The sequence below is a fragment of the Gekko japonicus genome, unplaced genomic scaffold, assembly GCF_001447785.1.
Source record: "Gekko japonicus isolate JY-2015 unplaced genomic scaffold, Gekko_japonicus_V1.1 scaffold2828, whole genome shotgun sequence".
NCBI lineage: Eukaryota > Metazoa > Chordata > Lepidosauria > Squamata > Gekkonidae > Gekko > Gekko japonicus.
Window position 1 is genome coordinate 95,133 of NW_015164280.1, and position 19,227 is coordinate 114,359.

The 19,227-nt window shown below is 47.0% G+C and overlaps 1 protein-coding gene across 2 annotated transcripts in view; it reads right to left on the minus strand.

Moving 5' to 3' along the window:
* SLN (sarcolipin) overlaps window positions 1-4,714 on the minus strand; it is a 5,923-nt gene extending 1,209 nt beyond the window's left edge. Inside the window, exon 1 of one of the 2 annotated variants that reach the window (XM_015408765.1) lies at window positions 4,451-4,714. The gene's annotated coding sequence lies outside the window, so the exon portion shown is untranslated. Of the gene's footprint in view, window positions 1-4,166; window positions 4,285-4,450 lie in introns of those variants that run through there. The other variant, XM_015408764.1, reaches the window with a different exon arrangement.
* Between the last annotated feature and the right edge of the window lie 14,513 nt (window positions 4,715-19,227).

A 19,227-nucleotide genomic window follows, 5' to 3' on the forward strand; every position in this document is an offset into this window, starting at 1 on the left:
TCAGGGCTCTTTTTGTAGAAAAAGCCCAGCAGGAACTCATTAGCATAATAGGCCACACCCAACAGCAGAAACCCATTAGCATATTAGGCCACACCCCATGCCTTTCCTTGGCTGGGGAAGGCAGAGGGAGGCATTTAAATGCCTCCCTGATCCTTCCAGGGGCCCCCTGGCCCACCCACCGTGGAGTTGCTGGGTGGGGGTCACTCTCCAGGCTTTCCCTCTGTAGCCAGGCGCCCAGAGGTTTTGGCTGTAGTGGGCGTGGCCAACTCTGAAGCCAGCCGGAACTCCGTTCCTGTGCGTTCCTGCCCAAAAATACCCCTGACTGTGTTTAAAGTGATTTTTATTGTAACGAGTCTTGGGCTCGGCTTTTGTGATCCACCCTGAGCTCACTTTGGGGAGGGCGGAATAAAAATCCCAAAAATAAATGTCCCAGATTCCACAAGGCCTAGGCTTCCCAAGTCCCCCCGGGGGGCGGGAAAACCCCTGCCCCAGAGGCCCATCCCCCACCGCTGGCGGATCAGGCCCCGGAGGGAACCCCACCCCGACGTGCGCGTCACCCGGAAGTGACGCGACCACGCCGGGCACGCTGGGGGCGGGGCCATGGTCATCTGAGGGGAAACTCTATGGTTTTCCCTTGGATGGTCATGGCCCCGCCCCCAGCGTGCCTGGCATGGTCGCGTCACTTCCGAGTGACAAGGACGCAGTGCGCGCGCGCTCCAGCCGGGAGTCCCCCGCTGCGGCGAAGATCGCACTTGGCAACCCTATAGCTGGAGCACCTTAGAGACCAACAAGGTTCTCAGGGTATAAGCTTCCAAGAGCCAAAGCTCCCTTCATGAGGTAACCTGATGAAGAGAGCTTTGACTCTTGAAAGCTTATAGCCCAAACATCTCGTTGGTCTCTGAGGGGCTACTGGACTCAAATCCAGCTGTTCTACTGCAGAACAACATGGCTACCTTCTGAAACTACCAAATAAAGCAGGGTTATACCCTGGCTTTGCTTATGTGGCCTCCAAATATGACACAGCCAGATAGAATCTCCATTATGCCATGGAAGCTCATTGGCTGGCCTTGGGCCAGTCCCATATTCTCAGACAATACTACCTCACAGGGTGAGGATAAAACTGAGGAGAGGAGAACAGTGTTGTTAGCCACTTTTGGTCTCCACTGGGGAAAGGGTTGCCAGGTCCTCACTGTGTTCCGGGAGGGGGGGGTGCTCCTGTCTTCTTCCTGGTCATCATAAAAAATGTTCTCAAATCCTAGAATGTCCCCCTGCAACGTGCCCCACATGATGACGTCATCGTGCCAGGCACGTTAGTGCAGATGAGGCTGCTTGGGGGCTGAGTTCCCCCGCTGGCCAGCTGAGCAGTGGTGGATTGGGGCCCCCAAAAGTGGGGGAAACCCCGCTCCCATTGGGGGAGATGGCAACCCTAACTGGGGACAAAGTGGGGTATAAATACCTTAATAAATCAATCAAAACTGTCAATCATGCTCCATATTTGCGTAGGTGAATGTGAGTTAGTCATCTGTAAAGGTAAGAAGCTTTTCCATCGTCTAACAATATTTTTCAGCAACATGGGAGCTGCTTAGAAAGCGTGAGGGAAGAGGTCTAGGAAAGGGCTTGTACGTTAAGTTTCAGGGGGTAGCCATGCTGATCCGCAGTAGAACAGCTAGATTAGAGTCTAGTAGCACCTTAGAGACCGGCAAGATTTGAGGTGGGGGGGTAATAAGCTTTCGAGAGTCAAACTTCCCTTCATCAGATATTTTAAGTGTTCAGTACCTGGCACTGTTCCTTAAAGGATCTCAGGTATCAGGACAGGGGAAGATGAGTCCGTGGAGATCTACTACTAGTAGATATTACTGGACTAGGCAGACCAACGACTGTGCTCTGTAGAAGACAACTCCCCTCGTACTATAACCCACTGCCATATTAAACGCTGGGCTCTTTCCAAGTTCCTTGTGCTTATTTTTGCCAAATGAAAACTGGAGGGTCTCTTCCCTACCCTCTTGCCCTACCAGCATAGCAATCCATGCCAGCAAAGGAGCAAAATCTTGGAACTGCACAGTTGTTCAGATCTGAGAACTTGAACTGGGGGGATGGGTCAGGGACCAAAGTACATCAGCAGAGTGCCAGCTGATCACCTGAATCCTGTCTGCTCACCCCCCACTCCCCAAGTGCTGATACAGGCTTTTTAAAAGGTTCCATCTGTCAGTCAGCTTAAAGGCCAGTAATGTGACAGTAGATTCCTTTTCATTTCTTCGTGTGTCGTTGCTCTTATTAAGCACATTTTAAAAAAGACTTGTCCATCTTAAGAGCTTCATCCAAACTTTTCAGAAATATAACACCAAGACAGAAAACATCTGATACACCTGAAGAATTTTAATCAAAGCTGACTGGCTTGCATTAAGTTTCATGCCCTAATTCATATAGGTCAGAGAGCACACTGCTAATTATTGCAACGGTTACACCTCTCTGTTTTAATTTGGGAAGAACCCTAGAAAGACAGAAGGCACACCACTCAGACCATTTAAAAGAGATGCTCCTTTTTTCTTTCTCCCCTCCCCCCATACATAAATTTTTATGGCCATGCATGATTGTTCTTCAAAAGTTCACTATTTCCAGGTACAGAAACACATCAAATGAACTCAGCTGGGTTTTGTTTTTTTTTTGGTTGTCAGCTTGTGATTTTTCTTTAATCTTGAATATATTCAATATCATACCTTTAAACCTTGCAAAGAGTTTTGTCCCCCATCACTGATCTTCAATGATCATCCTCAAAGTCTGCAATGGTGTCCCTTGTAGAACTTTATGACAATTGGCACACATTACAGTTTATAAGATTCCAGTTGGAATTTCTATTTTTCTGAGGCTATTTTGGGTCATGCATGTTTCCCACTGAAAGCCTCCACAATGTGCCTGTGCTAATTTTAGTAGAAGAAGCCAACATCACCGGGCTCTTGGGTTTTCTGCGATTCCAAGATGCTGCAGTTCCCTATGGGTTGTGCTTCTATTTTCTAAAATGTTTTCAGCAGCAAATAACTTCATTGAACCGACCTCCAGCAGTCTGATTTTTCATGCCTCTATTTAATTTTTCAAGTCCCCCGGGTAAGTACCTGAATATATGAGATCTAGGTAAACCATAGACAAAGTGATTGACAGCCAATCCTAGAAAAAGTTCATGTAAATACATTTTATTGAGATGAATGGGACTTACCAACTGTATGTGCACTGCAGCTTGAGTGTACTGATGTTATAACATTACTATGCTAGTAGTAATAGTAGCATATAGTAATTCAATCCAGTGGTGTAGCTTTAACAATAGTAAGTATTTTCTCCAGTCCAACTTTAACAATAATAGGTGTTTAAAGTCTGCTTTTTCTAAGTGGTCAAAACACTGTCTTATCTTAGTAATTCTTACAAACAATCCTGTAATGTATGCAACTATATTATTTTCATTTCACTTATGTAAGGCTACCAAGTAACATCATGGGTGAGCTGAGATTTGCCTATGAAGTCTGCATGCCCACAAAAGCTTATACCCAAAATTAAACTCTGTTGGTCTTACAGGTGCCACTAAAGCTTTGTTCAATAACAATTATTGTTATACTTCTTCTGTCTAAAAGATAATCATTATGGTGTTATGAATGCTGTGTTGCTTTCGGATCTAGACAAATGTGTTCAAATCTTCCACTAACAGCCATGGATTCGATAAATAGCCCTGATCCAGTTGCTCACTCCCAGCCTCAGTTCCCGATCTGTAAAATGGGAATAGCAGCAACCTGCCTCAGAAGGTTACAGAGAATAAGACCATTAAAACGAAGCATATGGTCCAGGAAAGCTAACCATAGTTATAAAGCAGGAAATCCATGATGAAACTGACGTGCGTACCTGTGTGTGCATGTATCTATTTGTGCTCAGGATATTAGCAGCCTAAATGTGTTCTATAAAACAATTAGTCATAGTGTCATGTTAAAGGAGCAGGGAAAAGTCAACAATGCATTTTGTTAGTACTAGAAGAATCTAACTAGGAGTGTGTTAGGTTAGAAAGGCAGTATTTTTGCACAGCTACATGTTAGCTCTTCTTTCTCACTCTCCGGAGACTTAAGAGAGCACCCAGCCATCCTCAAAAGAGGAAGATCCCGGCATAGGAAACACATCTCGTGCTCTACCTGAATAGGAGGACTGATGGAGCTCAGGGCTTCCGGCTGTGGTACCCAGGGCTTCCTCAGCTTCTCATCTCCCAGAGCCGTCTGGATTCCCAGATTCCTCCACTGGGACTAAAGTACTCTGAGGGAGGGGGGCAAGGAGTGCTTTGGCAACAAAAGCAATGATGTCATCTGCTGCATATTTAACAGGGGCTAGGCGAAGGAGCAGAATTCAGGGCATTCTATTTATGCATGGGGGAGGATGCGGGGGGGGGGGTAGCCAGGGTACACTTGCATTCCCATATTACCTTTGGATGCCTTCCTCCAGTTCCTTGTAAGAATGCTTAGGGATTCTTGTCAGGGCAGGGTCCTTTCTGGGGTGTTTTGGTTCTGCTTCGGAACAGAGAGGCTCATCCCGAAAGGAGAAGAGGTCTGCCGTGGCCTGGAATGGTCTGTCTTTTTCGTGATCAGGGCAAGGCTTGGTCTCAGCCTTCGTGGATTCCGGATTCTGCCCAGCTTACTTGACAAGCACAGCCACCTGTTGCTGCCTCACGTCCTTATTATAGTTTCCTCCTTGGCTTCTCATGTTCCTATATGCTTAATCCAAGAGAGAACAACGGGAGCAAAATAGCCTTTATACAGAGATGTGAAAGTAGTTCTGCTGTGATATGCACAGGACCTTTGATGCCTTGATTCTGATTCAGCCTAATGACTAATACACTGTCCCTCCCTCCCTCCCCACCACCAACAGGTGACTCCTACAGCATGGGAAATCCAAAGAGAGGAAAGGAGAAGTATGGGAAGGGCACTTATTGGGTGCCACTCTTCCAGAATCATAGCTCACACCATTTGCAGAGTGCTACAACCCTCATGCTGTCTGTTGCTGTGGTTCTGTAGTCTGTCGGTACAGTTGTCAAAGCCTGTCTCCACCAAGAGGTTTGGAAAACCCACTCATCTGACTTGCACTGCGAACACCATTCTTGATGCTATTCAATAGAAGCATGACTTGTTCCATGACTGGTGTCTCTCTTTTAATTGGGTTTGGTAGCTATACCCATCCACAGCTCATTCCCAACCTCAACTGTTTTCAGTATGGGACTGATGCTAGGAAGGAGCTGAGAAGATCCACCAATGTCTGCACAATTGTGCTCTATCTAGCAAGGGCTCATCTGGTTTCACAGTCCCCCCTACTCATTGTCAGTGTGTGATTAACCAGGCAATATACATGACAAGGGTGCTGCGATGGCTTAGAGGTTAAGATGCTGAGCTGCAGACCAGAAGGTTTGGAAGAACTGGGTTTGATTTCCCACTCCTCCACATGACGCCAGCTGGGTGACCTTGGGTCAGATACAAGTTCTTTCAGAGCTGTTCTCTCACAAGCAGTTCTCAAGAGAGCTCTCTCAGCCCCACCTACCTCACAGGGTGTCTGTTGTGGAGAGGGGGAGGGAAAGGGATTGTAAGCTGCTCTGAGACTCCTTTGGGTATTTAAGGGCAAGATATAAATCCAATCTCTTCTTCTTCTTTATCTGCCAGCCAAAGGGCGGAAAGAGGGTTTGCAGAAGGGCATTCAAGCTCCTATCTCTAGAACTCCCAAGAACTGAGTGATTACTGGGCACACCACAATCCTCCATGCAGAAGAGTGCTCTGTATTTCTTTTGTTCCTTCCCTTAGTCTGGTTTCTGTGTGGGCGGGAGCAACATGATGTCAGGGAGGTGTGCCAGCATCCTCATGCACTGGTTGGCTGGTTCACAGGGGCGTCACCAGCATGCTGGTCTGTGAATGGTGGATAGGAGTGGTGTCGCTAAGGTCTCCAATGCAGTTGCTAAGCTCTCAGCTTCTTGGGAGTTGGGTTTGTGGGGATTTTTTTTGTCATTGCTTTTCTCTACTGAGAGAACATAAGATATCAACTATCTGTGCTGGCAGTACATCAGTGTCAGCGATGCACCAACACCCAGAGCTTTGGACTGAGCTGCCTGATTCCTAATCTTAAAGTAGTGGAGTCTTGTGGTTTATGGTAGCATAGGTTTTCTCAGAACGGAAGGTCTCACACCCTGTCAAAGGTAGAATGGCTTTGCCTCCTGTTTCTGTGGACAGAGAGGTGGAACCTGAGGCAGACCTCTCACCGGCTGTCCAAATTTCATTGGTTTGAGACCCGAAGAAGCAAGCATGCGATCAGGTAAGGAGTGGGGCTGTGGTGGGAGATATGGAGGAAGTAGTCGAAACATCCATAGATGTTATGAATAGAGAGGAGGCAATAGCATTGTGGAAGCAGGACGGTAGAGAAGGGCTGGGAACCTGGGTTTTGTGTGAACATGGATAAAAGATGTGCAGGAAGGGAACTTCCAGTGGGAAAGCAGAAAGGAGAACTTCCATGGGACAGAATCTTCATATTTCCATCCAGTATGTGGCCCCGTAAACAATAATGCTTTAACACCATATGAAACAGCATAAAAGACAGGATGCAGACTTGCACACCTTAAAAGAGTCCTGTGTGTGATTCTCGATCCAACAGCTGAGTCTTTTTTTAAAGCACTGGATTTTCTACTGCTTGCTTAGCTAGTGATCCTTTCTGCAATCCATTGAAGTCAACGAGCATAGAAAGGCGTGGTCCTACTTAGGATGGCATGGTGAGAAACTCTGATCAGCCCAAGACAATTTAGTAATGTTCCTGGTTCACATCTGAACATAGATCTCCCAGGCCACATCCGGCACTCTGTCCGTTATACTACCTGGTCCCCAAAAGCCTTCCCCAAAAGCCTTCAAGTCATTCACCTGGGAGTGGAGAAAGAGATCCTGAACAGATTTATTTCCTTCTGAGACTTTGAAGGGTACTCACTATGACCCTAGTTAGTCACCCACCCATCCCTGTCTCACCTTTCCCGCCAAACTGCTGGTTAGCAAGATTCCATCTTTAAATGTTGACTTCTCATAGCTGCTCTGTTTGCCTGCAATCCCATGAATTTACTTTAATCATTTTCATCCCACCTCTCCCACTGTTCCAGGTGGCTTATAAAATTGTAATAATCGTAAGAAGTCATAAGAAAAAAACCTTCAAAAAGAAGTGAAACTAGCAGAGAAAACAAACAGCTAAAGAAACAATCGATGAATGCAGCAAGCAAACAAGCCAATTTTTTAGCAAAGCAAATAATCATCATGCGAGAATCTAGCTGTTCGCACACTGAACACAAACCATTTAATTTTATTCCCATTTGGTGCTTTCTCCTACGCAGAGCTCTGTTGAAATGAACAGGAATTAGTTTCTGCAACTCTGCAGCATTTCAATGAGGCAGAAGTTCCCAATGGACTCAGCTTACATACTGTTTGATTCTCAAAATGCTACATACACACGTACAAACATTCATTGTACTACAGGCTGATGAAACCATTGAGGCAAAATTGTGGGATTCTGAAATCAGGGCTCTGAAACGTGAAATGATAGATTGCTATCCTACGCAATTAAACAATTAAAATATCACCTCTAATATGTCACAGACTTCTCATGTAGAAAGTATTTAACTAATCTGGCAGAGTTTTGCTGCAAAGGCTTACGGAGCATTACCACCTGAACCGCCTCTGTGCCAGCGTGCCATCTCAATGACACTGCAGTTCCGATTGCAAAACTTTGGCTTTACATAGCAAGCTGTCAGGAACACGAATGCAGCTTGCCTCCCTATCCACTGCCTCCCACATCTCCCCTGCCTATTTACACAGTATCAACTATACTTTAGGTCTAAGCACTGATTGCTGAGTGCCACGTGTAGATAAATACATTTATTTTCCCACAAGATACATGACCATTAGTGTGCTGGATTTCAGGGTCGTAACTAGCAACATGCACGCATATGCGTATGTTACATGTGTGTAATTTCAGCTGAAAAAACTTATCCATAGTAACTTAAGAGGGAATACCCTATCATATTTAAATCCAGTTTTTATGCCATCTGGCAAGATATGTACAGCTCTTGCAAAAAGTGACATGCAGCTGACAAGGGTTGTATAATAAACTTGAAACTGATAGCAGAGTATTAGTTGACCATGATTATGAAATAAATCCATCTTCCAGGCACTGGGAAAGACAAAAGGGGGTGGGGACTGAAATACATATCAGCCAAGAACATTCTTGAATCACTTCTTCCTGGGAATGGGGGAGGAGAGGTTGGTTGGTGACCACAGAAGGGCTTTTTCAACTGCTGCCCCAGAATTTTGGACAGAGAGAAAAACATGCCTGTCACATTCAGGGCAAAGCCTGGCACTGTTACTCTACCTGGGCTTTCCAGGATACACAAATACAATGTCAATCAACAAAACAAGAGCAAGGTCTACAAACCAGTCCAAAGTCAGGGAGCCAAATGTTCAGTCTAGGGTCAGAAGAAAAGAGAGTCTACGGCTTGGAACCAGTGCAAAGGTTAGCAAGGACAGAATACAAAGACAATAAGTCAGAGTAGCCCAGGTCACCTCACAAAGATAGCTTGCATACAAACTTGCTTCTACACTGAGCCTTGCTCATTAGCTGACTCATTCCTCCAAAGTCCAGGTGTTGGTTCTTACTGCTGAGTTCATTGTCCTCCAGGTGCAAGCCCTTTGCTTCCCTATCAGCTTGTCATTCCTGCTCCTGCAAATACTCTGCTCCAGGAATTAACACTGATCTCTGCTGGACAATCAGACGGGCACTCCTTCATCTCTCTAGAGCTTCTTCTGTACTCTGCTGGTTCAGGAGAAACCAGTGGCAACTGATGCTCTGACCTCTCTGTCATTTCTTTCTTCTCCTGCCGAAATGAGCAGCCTGGCTGCAGCTGGAAAATGTTCCCACTTCCTGATGCTTTTCTTGCTGGGTCTGCTTCTCAATCCAGCTGCTCAGGCAGGTATTCCACCAGTGCAGGGGTCAACTCTGTGGGCTGGATGGTGCAACCGTTGGATGGATTCATGGTCGGTTGGTTGAAAAATCATACCCAACGAGTGCTCATAAATGGCTCTGTGTCTGCGTGGAGGGAAGTCTTAAGTGGAGTGCCACAGGGCTCGGTTCTAGGCCTGGTGTTGTTCAATGTTTTCATAAATGACCTGGAGGAAGACATAGAGGGTATGCTTATCAAATCTGCAGATGACACAAAGTTAGGTGGGATTGCTAATTCTGAAGAAGACAGAGTCAGGATTCAAAATGATCTAGATAGGCTAGAACAGTGGGCTGAGACAAAAAAAAATGAATTTCAATAGAGATAAGTGCAAAGTCTTACACTTAGGTACAAGAAATCAAAGACACGGATATAGAATGGGAGGGACTTGGCTTGACAGCAGTACATGTGAAAGGGATCTAGGTGTTCCCAGCTCTAACATTCTATGATTCTTCCATTTTCTCCTCAGAGGAGGAGGCAGCTGGCTTGGCCCATGATAGAGCTCTTGAGTCACAACTGACTCATGGCAGCCCCATCCACAGGGTTTTCAAGACAAGAGATGATAGAGATGGTTTGTTGCTTTGCCCTGTATAGCAACCCCCGCCTTCCATGGTGGTACACATTTAGAGTTGCCAACTCTGGACTGGGAAATTCTTGGAGATTTGGGGTGGATCCTGGGGAGAGTGGGGTTTAGGAAGGGGAGAGTCCTCACCCAAGATTAATGCCACCCTCCTAAATAGCCAGTTTCTCTAGGGAAACTGATCCCAGTCCTCCATCCAAGTACTGATTGGGCAACTCCTCCTTAGCTTCCAAGCTCTGAGGAGTCTGGGATAAGCTGAGTTATTCGGGCTGGTACAAAATTTTGGAACTCCCTCCCCATTGGTGTGAGAGTAACCAGTACAGGTTAAATACATTTTTATTACAGAAGATCCTAACCTTAGCCCAACTCCTCCTTGCTCTCATGGCTTTCCTATCCTTCAATTTTATTTATTTACTACGAATAAGGCCCGTTGTGAAAATAAATACAATGAGCTTTAGAAAGAGGCTCTAGGCAGGTGCCCCAGCCTTGGGCACTCAGCATCAATTTGCTGTGGTGACCTCAGCAGGGTGTAATGACACAGAGTCCACTGTTTTCTCCAGGAGAAATGATCGCTGCAATCTGGAAAACAGTTGTAATTCTGAGTGATCTTCAGCCCTCACCTGGAGATTGGCAACAATGGTTCCCCATGAGGAAATGGCTGGTTTGAAGTCTATGACATTGTATTTGTCTGAGGTCCCACCCCTCCTCAAACCCTACCCTTTCCAGGCTCCACCCCTCAAATCTCCAGGAATTTCTCAACCTGGATGTGGCAATCCTATCTCCTTCCCAGCCAACCATCACCGTACTGTTATCTGCCCCTCTGACTTCAGCCTTCCATCTCCTCCCCCCTCCCTGCAGCCTCTACCTAGGAAAAGTAGAGTCTTTCTCCACAGTGGGGACCAAAGCAGCTCACATCATTCTCTTCTCCCCCGCTGATGTGCACAACAGCCCTGTGAGGTAGGTTAGGCTGAAAGTCTGCGAATGGTCTGAAATCACCCAATCAGCTTCCACAGGAAGAACCTGGGTCTGGTAGACCCTTTTCTGAAGTGCTAACTGCTACATCACACTGGCTGTCATGGGGGGGGGGCACCTCAGCAGGGTATAATTATACACAGTCCACTATTTTCTCCAGCGGAACTGATCTCTGCCATCTGGAGAGCAGTTTTAATTCTGAGTGATCTCCAGCCCTCCTCTTGAGATTGGCAACAAGGGTTCCCCAGGAGGAAATGGCTGGTTTGGAGGGTGGAGTCTATGGCAGTGTACCTGTCTGAGGTCCCACCCCTCCTCAAACCCCACCCTCTCCAGGCTCCACCCCGCAAAATCCTGGAGTTGGCAACCCTATCTCCTTCCAAGCCAATCATCAACCTACCTTTATCTGCCCCTCTGACTTCAGCCTTCCATCTCCTCCCCCTCCCTGCAGCTTCTACCTAGAAAAAGTACAGTCTTTCTCTGTAGTGGAGACTCAAGCAGGAGGGAAGCAATCTCAGCAGGGTATAATGACACAGAGTCCACCCTGCAAAGCAGCCGTTTTCTCCAGGGGAACTGATCTCTGCCATCTGAACAGTAGTTTTAATTCCGAGTGATCTCCAGCCCTCACCTGGAGATTGGCAGCAATGGTACCCCAGGAGAAAATAACTGCTTTGGAGGGTGAACCCTATGGTATTCTATTCAGCTGAGGCTTCTCCCCTCCTCAAATTCTGTCTTTTGTAGACCCCACCACAAAATAGCCAGGAATTTCCCAACCTGGAGCTGGCAACTCTAGCTCAGGACTGGCCACAATGAGTTCCCCACAAAGGCCAAAGTAGACCTGGAAAGGGCCTCCTGTCTTTCCATTTTTACTGACAGAACCAAGCTTGATTGCCTAGCAACAGCCACTGATGGGGACGTTAGCCTCACAGCAAGAGGAGAAGAGAATGGTTTGATGGCTGGTGGCCCACCTCAGTAGCTGCCCAACCGCCTAGTAACCAAGCAGAAGAAGCATCTTCGTCAGGAGAGACAGCCATTTTGGCCAGGAAGGCTGGCCAGGCTGGTAGTGGGTGGGTGAAGGAGCGGACCCAGCCCCCAGCCAATAGCATGCAAGTATTCTTGAGTGGCAGTTGATGGGCCAATGCATGATGGAGTGCACAGCGCAGCCAATGGGAGAGCTGGAAACTGCCAATACATTAGGGCTTTTTCATATATCAGATAGTTTTTTATTAAATAAAATCTTTCTTTTCCATGTTCTTTAGAGGTTGTTGCACTTTCATGCTGCAGAATACCAGCCAGATCAAACAAATGGAAAATGCCAAATATGGAGAAGTCTTTCAATGGTTTAACTTCATACTGATGGAAATTAAACTGAACTAGCAGAAGGCAAGGAGTGTCTCCAGCATTTCACCATGTTTCCAAGTAAAAACCTCTTTTTCCAGAGACTTCCTGCTGCAAAAAGAGAGAAGAAACAGGCAATGGCTACAGAAAACTCTGGGTCTGCGCTAGGGTGGCCAACCTTCAGTTGGGGCCTGGAGATCTGAAGAAAACGGCACCTTTGGAGGGTGGATTTAATAACCTTATACCCTGAGGACCCTCCCCTCCTCAAACCCTGCCCTCCTCAGAATCCACCCTCAAATCTTCAGGGGTTTCCCAATCCAGAGCTGGCCACCCTAGTCTGCCTAGGGTTGCCAAGTTGATCTTCGCCGGGAGCGGGGGGCTCCCGGGCGGCATCTGGTGCACGCGCAAAGTGCATGCACACCGCACGCATGTCACCCAGAAGTGACGTGACGATGCCAGGCACGCTGGGGGCGGGGCCACGGCCATACGATGGAAAACCATAGAGTTTTCCCTCGGATGGTCGTGGCCCCACCCCCAGCGTGCCCGGTGTGGTCGCGCCACTTCCGGGTGATGCGCACGTTGGGGAGGAGTTTCCCCCGGGGCCCGATCCGGCGGTGGTGGGGAACGGGCCTCTGGGGCGGAGGTTTCCCCACCCCCCGGGGGGACTTGGGAAGCCTAAGTCTGCCCCTAGCCAGTTTTTAGCTCCTGTGGACTCCCCTAACCCCAGTCTCCCTTTGGCCCAAAAGACACGATCTGAAATCCACACATCAGGACACAGGTTCCCAGCCTGACTCATGGGTGTACGTTCAAGCAGTGATTTGTTTTTCAAAAGCTCTCTGATTGTCCATTTGGCTGCAAACGGGGCACAGGGGAGGGAGAGGCTTTGGGTTTCCCTCCAGCAGCATTTTTGGCATCAGAAATGACTCTGGGGAAGCCCTGTTTGCCCTTCCTCTGGGACCACATGTCCATCCCAGGGCACTGGTTCCAGTGACAAAAATACTTCCGAAGGGAAGCCCAATGCCTCACCCTCTCCCCTGGATCCCATATGCAATCAAATAGAGAAACTTTGTCAAGGTGAGTCTCAGCTTGAACATATAACCATGAATCAGCTCAGGAACTCATGTCCTGACACAAGAATCTTGTATTGTGTATTTTGGCCCTTTTTGTTTTCTGCCATCTGTAAAAAGCACATGGATGCTATTCAGCTTTAGAGGCCCTGTCGGGCAGGGTGCATGACACTTTCTTAGCAAGGTTCTCAAGGGAATCTAATGTATATTTTCAAAGCAAAAGACCCAATTGCAAAGCATGGTGCCACCTCTTGTTATAAGGCTTCCTTGGCTGAGCTTCATGTGGTGGTGTCATCACACCCATTGCCTTCAAATGTAGTGTGGCCCCAATCATGTGTAAAGCCGGAGTCTGAGGTGCGGTATACAGTGCAAGCCTAAGCAGAGTCATGTGGTGTTGTGACAACTCTGTTCCTTGAATCCAGGCCAGTGTAAATAACATCAGGAAGAGGAGTGCCCCCTGTGGGACCCCACATAGCAAGTGTTTCCTAAAGGACACATCCCCTCCCCGCGCTACCCTCTGTCCCTGACCTTCGAGGAATGAGGAAAGCCACTGAAGGGCCACCCCATGAATTCTTACATCAGCAAGGCGGTGAGCCAGAAGAGCGTAATCGACTGTGTTGAACACTGCTATGAGTTCAAGCAACAACAGCAGTGCTGACCCACCTCGATCCGGCTGTCTGTGGAGATCGTTCGTTAGGGTGACCAACATCGTTTCCGTCCCATGGCGAAAGTCGGACTGGAATGGATCCAATGCCAATGTGTCATCTAGGAAAACCTGGACCTGCTCGGCTGCCGCACTCTCATTCACCTTACCCAGAAATGATAGATCTGAAACTGGGTGGTAATTGGCTGGATCGGAAGGATCCAGTGATGGCTTTTTCAGGAGCGCTACCACCATGGCCTCCTTAAGACCCTCTGGATAGATCCCAGTCTCCAGGGAAAGACTGACAATGTCCATCAGAGGGTCCCGTATCTTCACACCTCTGGTTTTAACCAGCCATGAGGGACACGGGTCAAGGAGGCCATGGTGGCACCGCTGTAGTCCAGGACCTGGTGTGGGCAGTAACAGGGGAAAAGGAAATTGTATTCACTTTAGTGCCAGACATAGAAAGAACTGGACTTGTTAGAAGATGCTCTTGTCTGAAACCATGCTGCCTCCTTGTTCTGATACGAAGCATTAAGAACACAGCAAGTTATTCCCTTCTAAGCCAATCGAAGTCAGTGGGCTTAGGACTGCACTGATGAAGTGCAAATTTGTGCATGAGTAGGGGGGGCACAGAGATCATCCCCTTCCCATTTCCAGAACAAGCCTCGATGCTCTAATCTTTCAAACACGCCCGGCCCAAGTTTCCTCCTCATGCCTTGCATATTCATAGTTAAGGCACTAATCTATATTTAACTTGTGATAAATTCTTCTTCAGCCGCACACCAAGGAGCACGTAGTTCCTTCTTGTGTAATTTTACATAACTGGAGTGCAACCTCTCATAATGTTGCTCAATTAAGAAGAGTCAAGCAAATGCCCAAAGAATATACTTGTTTGATACCCTTGCTACCTGCCTGCACCCATGCTCCTAAATACCTAGAGTCATTGAGGAAGGGCATGTGGAGGGTACACAGTGGTGGCACTCGGCACTCATGGTGGCAACAGCACTCCCAGCTGGATACACTGGCCAGAGCTGTTGGGAATAAGGTGTGAAGGTGGTGCAGGGAATTGAGCATGGATGTTGGGAGGGCTTGCAAGCAAGAGCAGGATGAACAGGAAAGTGGGGGGCATTTGAGTGCCTGTCCAGAGCCCCCCAAAACTGACCCTGAATCCCCATTTGGCAACTAATGCTGACTAGCATGAGCATTACCCCTGAAACCATTAACGTCATTTTAAGAAACATGTAGAGCTCAGGCTGCGCCATAAACCTAGCCTTTCCTAAACCTATCACTAATTTTCCTTTCCTAACGACATCACTTTATAAAAAAAACTGATCTAAACTGTCTTTCTTTCCCGATCTCTCTCCAATATATGTCTCTTCCCCCTCAATCACATCCTCTCAGCCAGTCAGAACACTTCACTCCTCTCTCCCCCGTCACTCAAATACACACATACACACTCTCCCCCTTCCCAGCCAACATTCTTACCTTTTAAACCACCTATCAAGAACCATGTACACAATTACAACCCGTATGATATTATCTACCCAGTCTGATGTGTTACATCATACCCAGCCTCAATTCGCCTCAGGGTCCTGTGGAAAAGAAAAGGGAGTTTTAACCCTTCGGTTTCCACTTGATTTCTCTATTCAAAACTAGCTCCTAGCCCAATTTTGCTATTGTCAGTTTAAAGGAAAAGTAGACTATTTCCCCCTCTTTAACAGTGCTAATAGAGGAGTAGGGATCTCTATTATGGGAGGATGAAAGATTAAAATGTGTATATCTTCCACTGGAACTCCGAGGCAAATTGAGGATACTGAGGCCCACAAACTGAATTTTATAGAGAGAATGAGATGTGTGATCTTTGCCTGTTCTGCCATCAGGTAGCAGGAGAGCTACAGCCAGTCAGAGCAGAAATACTGAGCTCGATGGGCCAATGGTGTGTTCCGGTATGAGGTGGTTTCAGATCAGCCAGAGCTGGGCACCCTTCTAAAACTTTGTCCAGTACACAGCTCCCCAAAACCGAACTAGGCTTCAGTACTGGAAGAATTTTAGAACAAGAAGTCTGCATTTGTTGTACTTGCTGAGGCAGAAGTAAACATTTTCAGGTAGCAACATCACTGTACTCATGTATCTGTGCCATGCAATCTCTGTAGTATTTTCAGGAACATTTCAGCTGGCCATTTCCCATTTAACAGGAATGGGAAAGGCATGCAGGGTGCTTGATCCTTGAGCAGAAGCAGCTGACTCAGTTGCCTTGAGGGAAATCAAGCTCCTGGATAGGATTTACTAGGTTACCACAAAAAAAAAAACCCAACCCCAAGTCCTATTATTAACTTACATTTTTTGACCACTTTCAAATCTAAAACAAAATTTATGATATATAATTCACTGTAACTCAATATGCTAGAATTAACCGTCCAGGACTTGTTTACAATGTACTTACCATGTTGTTTCTGTAACTGATTTGACTTTCCATTCACTAATCTGTTTGTTCTCTGTTACCTTGATAAAAATCAATAAAATTGTTTTGTTTAAAAAAAGGGAAAAAAAAGAAATACAGGCTCTGACCAAATAAATAAAGTGTTAAAACAAGGATCCAGCATCTTTCTTCCTTCAACATTTAATTGAAAGGTATATGTAACGTTTATACAAATACTGACTCAGGTTTCTGTCACACCCATCCCCAGTGCTTGAGACATGTTTTAATCATTTAAAAACACATTCTGCATGTTTATTCAATTGCACAATTTGGTCATGTTTTAAAATAGCACAGCCAGTTTGTTAAAAGTTTTTAAACTGGCGTAGTGGTTAGAAGTGCAGACTCTAATCTGGGAGAACCAAGTTTCAATCCTCATGCCTCCACATACAGCTGCTGGCATGACCTTGGGTCAGTTACAAGTTCTCTTAGAGCTGTTCTCTCACGAGCAGTTCTTGAAAGAGCTCTCTCAGCCCCACCTACCTCACAGGCAGTGTTCCCTCTAAGCTGAGTTAGTGTGAGCTAGCTCATAGTTTTTTAGCCTCCATCTCACAGATTTTTGTCTTAGCTCAAGAAGGATGGCTCCAGGGCAAACTAATTTATGCAGTAGCCAAATTGCTCGCTCACAACTTTAATGCCAGTAGCTCACAAAATAGAATTTTTGCTCACAGGACTCCATAGCTTAGAGGGAGCACTGCTCACAGGGTGTCTGTTGTGGGGAGGGGAAGGAAAAGGAGATTGTAAGCCGCTCTGAGACTCCTTCAGGTAGTGAAGGGGGAGGTATAAATCCAATCTCTTCTTCTTCCTGGGAATAGACAGGGTGAAGAATTCATGAGGTTTCAGATACCCGCCAATCAGTCTTTGCACAGCCAGCTTCGCTAAACACTCGCCAAACTGTTTTGCTAAAAGTGCAAGACCCAGCCTGATAGTTACAGTGTTGGACTAAGATCTGAAAGACCCAGGTTCAAATCCCCAACCTGTCATGGAAGCTCAGCAGGTGACCTTGGGCCTGTCACACACCTTCAGCCTAACCTGCCTCACAGGATTGTGGTCAGGATAAAATAGAGGAGAGGAGAAATATGTAAGCCACCTTGGGTCTCCATTGGGAAGAAAGGTGGGATATAAATGAAGTAAATAAATAAGTGTAAGAATCCTCCTGTGGGTCGAAGTTTAATTTACCCATTGTCAGAACCCACAGCTAACAACAAAGTACACGCATTCAGGAACGGTTATACTTTTATTGCAAAGCTATAGATGCAGTAACACAGGCACTGTTAAGAATGGCCACAGCCTAGATCAGAATAGGATATAGGGTATTCGTATGCACCCCCCCCCATGGCATTGGCCAATTAGGCACCCTCCCATGCGCAGGATAAGTCAGGCAACCGTTAGGTGGCTAAAGCTGAGGACCCGGAGTCTCTCACGGTACATAGGAGCCCTCCAGACAACACAACCTCCTCCTGCACGTCTGTAGAGATAAGCGTTTCAGCAAAGGCATAACAGCAGGGATAGGAATGCAATAGCAATTAACAAGACACAGAATGAACTCCCCAACCCCCATGGCAGCATAGCTGACACCCATGTTACAAAGTGAGAGCAGATTCAAATACATTGTATGTGGGGACTGCCTGCTTTTCATTTGATCACTGATTGCACCCAGTTTGTTTCTGTGAGACCAAGAGACGTTTTTCTTAACCTAAGCCAGCAGCCTTGCACTCAGGGGGTCCAGGCAATGCAAGAGGAGAACTTGGTCAAAAGGAACCGTAGCGTGTCTGTCAACACACTGACAGAGGGCAGCCAGAGCTTTGTTCATGGTACTGCTCAGCAATGTGCCAGAGATGTTAAAGACAAGTTCTCATAAATTGTTGGTATAAAAGCCATGGATTCATTATAATTTTTTCATTTTTCCCCTTTTTTGTTGAATTTCCTGGGCTCCTATGACTTTTCCTTGACAATACAGTAGCTACCTCATCGAACAAAATCTGATAGAACACTGAAGGTCAGGGTCTGGGCTCTGAGTCAGGAAGTCCCCCTCCCAAATCTCTTTCTTCAACCACAAATGCTGCAGGTTGTTTCAGAGGACCCCAGGGGTCTCTGATGGTGTCATCTGAAGATGATGCTTCTTTAAAGCAGCCTGGGTAGGCTTGCCAAGTCCCCCGGGGGGGCGGGGAAACCCCCGCCCCAGAGGCCCGTTTTCCCCTGCCGCCGGATCAGGCCCCGGGGGGAACTCCACCCCGACGTGCACGTCACCAGGAAGTGGCGCAACCACGCCGGGCACGCTGGGGGTGGGGCCACGGTCATCCGAGGATCGACCCAGGAGTCCCCCGCTTCAGGACGAGGTACGACTTGGCAACCCTAAGCCTGGGGAGGGGGGTATTTTTAACACAGCAGAAGCACTGATGGGATCTTCATACCCAAAGCACTTTCCCCAATGCCATTTTCCCCAGATCACCCAATTGTCCTGTTACAGATAGGGTTCCCAGCTCAGGGTTGGGAAATTCCTGGAGATTTGGGGGGTGGAGCCAGAGGAGGGCAGGGTTTTGGGAGGGGAGGGACCTCAGCAGGGTACAGTGCCACTGAGTCCACCCTCCAAAGCAGCCATTTCCTCCAGGGGAACTGATCTATGTAGTCTGGAGATCAATTGTAATGGCAGGAGATCTTCAGGCCCAACCTGGAGGTTGGCAACCCTATTGTGAACAGAGACTTTATTGTTAGGCAGTTCCCTGCTCCTTCAGCTTCTGCCACCCCGTCTGCAAAATGGACATAATAGTACCGGCCCAGGTTGTTATAAGGACAACTGGGGACACTGTATGTTATTCGAAGATTAGAGTGACAGGCTGCCAGGAGGCACTGAAGGAGGACCTTTCTATCATCTGCAGCCATCCAGACATTGCCGTTCAAAAAGAGGGAGGATTCTGTAATACAAGTTTCAAGACAGCTCAGGGATACAACCTATTTTGCAGCAATTAACCGAGATCCCACCGAGGTGGTTTTGAATATTGGGTTGGCGTGCCAGAGTCTCATTCATTATCAGAATTAATGAGACAAATCACTCCACCAACTAAGAACAGCCATGCACCACGACCCACAGAATTAAGAAAGAGCTATCAATCTGTCAAT